This window comes from Arachis hypogaea, chromosome 16 (genome assembly GCF_003086295.3).
Source record: "Arachis hypogaea cultivar Tifrunner chromosome 16, arahy.Tifrunner.gnm2.J5K5, whole genome shotgun sequence".
Lineage (NCBI taxonomy): Eukaryota > Viridiplantae > Streptophyta > Magnoliopsida > Fabales > Fabaceae > Arachis > Arachis hypogaea.
This window is the reverse complement of record NC_092051.1, coordinates 104,307,069-104,312,454: the sequence shown is the minus strand read 5'-3', so window position 1 is coordinate 104,312,454 and position 5,386 is coordinate 104,307,069. Positions and strand designations below refer to the sequence as shown.

General features: G+C 40.1%; 1 non-coding gene across 1 annotated transcript; it reads right to left on the bottom strand.

The window, feature by feature from the left end:
• Nucleotides 1-4,349: 4,349 nt before the first annotated feature.
• On the bottom strand, nucleotides 4,350-4,457 carry LOC112760628 (small nucleolar RNA R71). Its single transcript, XR_003181060.1, has one exon. It is a non-coding gene; the product is annotated as a small nucleolar RNA R71 (small nucleolar RNA).
• Between the last annotated feature and the right edge of the window lie 929 nt (nucleotides 4,458-5,386).

Below are 5,386 nucleotides of genomic sequence, written 5' to 3'. Positions count from 1 at the left end.
GGACATTCATTGTCTTTTTCTTAGAATTAGTGATGTGCTAAAATAAAGAACAAATGGGGTTAAATAGGCTCAACATTGGTTTGAAAAGGATGATGAAAGGGTAAGGCCATATGGGTATTGGTGCACGAAATTGTGATCTCAACGGCGCCAAAAACTTGGTACGCACGTTCGTAATCTCAATTCTTTTTCACAACTCCGCACAACTAACCAGCAAGTGCACTGGGTCGTCCAAGTAATAAACTTTACGTGAGTAAGGGTCGATCCCACAGAGATTGTCGGCTTGAAGCAAGCTATGGTCATCTTGTAAATCTCAGTCAGGCAGATTCAAATGGTTATGAGGTTTTGATAATTAAAATATAAATAAAATATAAAATAAGATAGAAATACTTATGTAATTCATTGGTGAGAATTTCAGATAAGCGTATGGAGATGCTTTGCTCCTTCTGAATCTCTGCTTTCCTACTGCCTTCATTCAATCATTCATACCCCTTTCCATGGCAAGCTGTATGTTGGGAGATCACCGTTGTCAATGGCTACCATCCGTCCTCTCAGTGAAAATGGTCCAAGTGCGCTGTCACCGCACGGCTAATCATCTGTCGGTTCTCACTCATGTTGGAATAGGATCCATTGATCCTTTTGTGTCTGTCACTACGCCCAACACTCGCGAGTTTGAAGCTCGTCACAGTCATCCCATCCCAGATCCTACTCAGAATACCACAGACAAGGTTTAGACTTTTCAGATCTCAAGAATGCTACCAATTGATTCTAGCTTATACCACGAAGACTCCGATCTTTTGGAATGGAGGCTAAGAGATACACGCTCAAGCTATTGCAGATAGAACGGAAGTGGTTGTCAGGCACACGTTCATAGGTGAGAATGATGATGAGTGTCACGGATCATCACATTCATCAGGTTGAAGTGCGAGAGAATATCTTGGAATAAGAATAAGCTTGAATTGAATAGAAAAATAATAGTACTTCGCATTAATTCATGAGGAACAGCAGAGCTCCACACCTTAATCTATGGGGTGTAGAAACTCCACCGTTGAAAATACATAAGTGATAATGGTGTTCATTGGTTTTGGCCCCAGAGGGGGAACCAGAATAACCAAGACTTCGAATACAATAGTAAAAAGTCCTATTTATACTAAACTAGTTACTAGGGTTTACAAAGATAAGTAAATAATGCAGAAATCCACTTCTGGGGCCCACTTGGTGTGTGCTTGGGCTGAGCATTGAGCTTTACACGTGTAGAGACTTCTCTTGGAGTTAAACGCCAGGTTGCAGCCTGTTTGTGGCGTTTAACTCTGGTTTGTAACCTGTTTCTGGCGTTTAACTTCAGAATAGGGCAGGAAGTTGGCGTTTAAACGCCAGTTTGTGTCGTCAAAACTCGGGCAAAGTATGGACTATTATATATTGCTGAAAACCCCAGGATGTCTACTTTCCAACGAAATTGGGAGCGCGCCAATTGGGTTTTTGTAGCTCCAAAAAATCCATTTCGAGTGCAGGGAGGTTAGAATCCAACAGCATCTGCAGTCCTTTTTCAACCTCTGAATCAGATTTTTGCTCAAGTCCCTCAATTTCAGCCAGAAAATATCTGAAGTCATAGAAAAATACACAAACTCATAGTAAAGTCCAGAAATGTGAATTTTGAATAAAAACTAATAAAAATATACTAAAAATTAATTAAAACATACTGAAAACTACCTAAAAATAATGCCAAAAAGCGTATAAATTATTCGCTCATCACAACACCAAACTTAAATTTTTGCTTGTCCCCAAGCAACTAAAAATCAAATAGGATAAAAAGAAGAGAATATACTATAAATTCAAAAATATCAATGAAACTTAGCTCCAATTAGATGAGCGGGACTAGTAGCTTTTTGCCTCTGAACAGTTTTGGCATCTCACTTTATCCTTTGAAGTTCAGAATGATTGGCATCTATAGGAACTCAGAATTTAGATAGTGTTATTGATTCTCCTAGTTTAGTATGTTGATTCTTGAACACAGCTACTTTATGATGGTCGTGGCCCTAAGCACTATGTTTTCCAGTATTACCACCGGATACATAAATGCCACAGACACATAACTGGGTGAACCTTTTCAGATTGTGACTCAGCTTTGCTAGAGTCCCCAATTAGAGGTGTCCAGGGTTCTTAAGCACACTCTTTCTGCTTTGGATCACAACTTTAACTTCTCAGTCTCAAGCTTTTCACTTGACACTGATAAACCACTATTTTATAGTTTATATTGTGCTTAATTGTGTGGTTTTGTCATGATCCTTACCCACTTATTTATCAATTTAGCATGCATTTAGATTTCCTTCCTAAATTCAGTACATGTTTGAAAATTGCTTCCTAGAGACTTTAATTATTCTCTTTTATTCCATTCGACGCCGTGATCTGTGTGTTAAGTGTTTCAGACTTTCTAGGGCATGAATGAGTTGGAGATTGGAAAGGAAGCTAGCAAAAATAGAAGGAACACAAGAATTTGAGGAGATAACCAGCGAGAAGTGACGCGGTCGCATGGCTCACGCGATCGCGCGAAGGAGCGCAATTCGCAGTGACGCGGCCGCATGGCTTGCGCGACCGCACGGATTGGAAAGCGCAAGCGACGCGGTAGCGTGGACGACGCGAACGCGTGGAGAGGAAAAAGCGCAAGTGACGCGTCCGCATGGACGACGCGATCAAGTGACATGCACGATCTGCATAATCTGCAGAATTCGATGGGGGCAATTTTGGACCTTATTTCGGCCCAGTTTTCGGCTCGGAACAGCAGACTAGAGTCAGAGAATATGCAGAAACAAGGGACACATTCATTCAGTAGTTTTAGATCTAGTTTTTCACTCTCTTAGGTTTTTTCTCTCTAGTTTTTAGAATTTTAATTTTCAATTGGTCTTAGCATTGGAACAGTGAGAAGAGTTATTTCCTCATCAAGACTTCATCATTCTAGTTTGTTCTGTTAACTTGGTTCTATTCTTCCATGTTCTTTGTTATGTCTAATTTTGTCATTCAGATACTTTTATGATTATTTAATGCAAGGATTATTTCTTTTTAATTCAATTTCAATTCCAATAATCATGTCTTCTTTTAATTCCCTTTCATGCGCTATGGATTCTTTGTTTACAATGCGTGAGTAATTTCCTTACTTGATGGGGAGTTGATTAAAAGGAACTCTTGAGTTGGAAGGATTGAAAGAAAATTTGTAATTGGGTTAAATGTTGGATTGCTATCCTGTCACCGATGCCAATCCCTTTGAACTAAGTGGGTTGCAACTTGTGAACAGATCTGGCATTCCCACTTGTTTGACTTTCCCTTACCTAGTAAAGGATAACCAAACAGAACAACCATTAATTATAAATTAATCTTACAATTACACCTTCAATGATAGAGATTCTAACTAATCAATTCCCAGTCAAGGCTTTTATTTATATTATTTAAAAATCCTCAATTTAAATTTCAATTTATTTAGCTCAACTTCTTGGAACATCTGATTAATAAAACAGCACACTTTTCTGCAACTCGTTGGGAGACGACCTGGGACTTAAAACTCCCAGTAATTTTAATTTAAACTCTCTGTGACATATTTCTAAATTGATAAGCAGATTTTCGGTGAGTTAAGAACTATACCTGCAACGTAACCATTTTAATAAATTTTTAATTCACCAGCTTCTGCTTCCCATCAATTTTTGGCGCCGTTGCCGGGGAGTTGCAATAGAGTGCTAATTTTATTAATTAGAATTTATTTATTTGCATTTTATTTAATTTTGCTACTATGAGCTGCATGTTTCTTCCGTCAAATGACGCGTTCACTTCCTGATCCGCGCTTGCTAATATTCGATCCTGAAATTGAAAGGACTATTTCACGAATAAGGAGAGAACAACGTAGGTTAGCCCGCTCTGAGGGCGGATCTGAAAGTGAATCTGAGGAAGAAACCAGCCCCCGTTCTACTGATTCGGTTGTTTTACGTGCAGAAAACATGGCAGCTAGAAGATTTACCATTCAGGAGGAAGGAGCTCCTGATTTTACAATGCAACCGTTTCAAGCGCATCATCCAGCGGTAGCTATGGATTTTGAAATAAAGACCGCACTGCTAAATTTGATGCCCAAGTTTCATGGCCTACCTACTCAAGAGCCTATCAAGCACTTGAGAGACTTCCAGGCAGCCTGTTCTACTGTCAGGCGTGATGGCACTGATGAAACTTCAATCTTGCTGAAAGCTTTTTCGTTCTCTCTTGAGGGAAAAGCAAGAGAGTGGTACTACACTCAACCTCTAGCAAATGTATCCAACTGGGATACACTCAGAAAGGAGTTTCTGGAGAAATTCTTTCCATCTGAAGTTACTGATAAACTGAGGAAGGATATCTCTACAATTGTTCAGGATGACAATGAGACTCTCTTTGAATACTGGGAGCGCTTCAATAATCTTCTAGAAGTATGCCCTCACCACATGATTGACAAGATCGTGCTACTCAGCTATATCACACAAGGTATGAGGCCCTAAGATAAGACCACATTGGAAAATGCCAGCAATGGGTCTATGAAGAAGTACAAGACCACTGATGAAGCTTGGCAATTGATCAGTGATTTAGCTGAATCTACTCGGAACCACAGACAGAAGCAAGGTCGTTCAAAAGCCGTTGCAGAAGTATTTTCTGGCATAGAGACTGCTGCTCTAAATTGAAGCATCTGTGAGATGACCAACCTGTTGAAGCAAATGCAGTTGAGTCAACAAGCTCAGCAAACTCAACCACAGCAAAACCAACAACTAGTTCCACAAAGAATTTGTGGAATTTGTGCTGATTACAGCCATTACACTGATGAATGCCCGCAGCTCCAACAAGAAGACAACATGGTGGCATCCACTTACAACTTCTATGACCTCCCCAACCAAGGGTACAATCAAAGTGGAAATAATAACCATGGATGGCAGGACAATTCAAACCAGAATTGGAGAGACAACAATAATAGGGGAGGAAGAGATAACCAGGGAAATCAGAGGTGGAATAATAACAACAACAGGCAGCAAAATCAACCTTACCGAGCACCTCACCTGAGGGAAAACCAAGGACCACCGAACAATCAGCAGCAAACCTCTCAATTTACTCATTCTTCTGTATCTTCTAATGAAGATTTATTACAAGCTTTTGAGAAAAGACAACTGGCCATGGAAAATACCATCGTGAACAGTATTAACACCAGTCTGAATGGTTTCACCTCTACTCTGCAAGCTTTTATGTCACAGCTTGGTTCAGCACAAAATTCCAGTAACCAACCTTCAAGCACCACTGGAATCCCCTCTCAACCATTACCCAACCCAAAGGGAGGCATTAATGCCATCACCCTGAGGTCCGGAACCACACTGTAGGAGAGGAATCAGGAGGA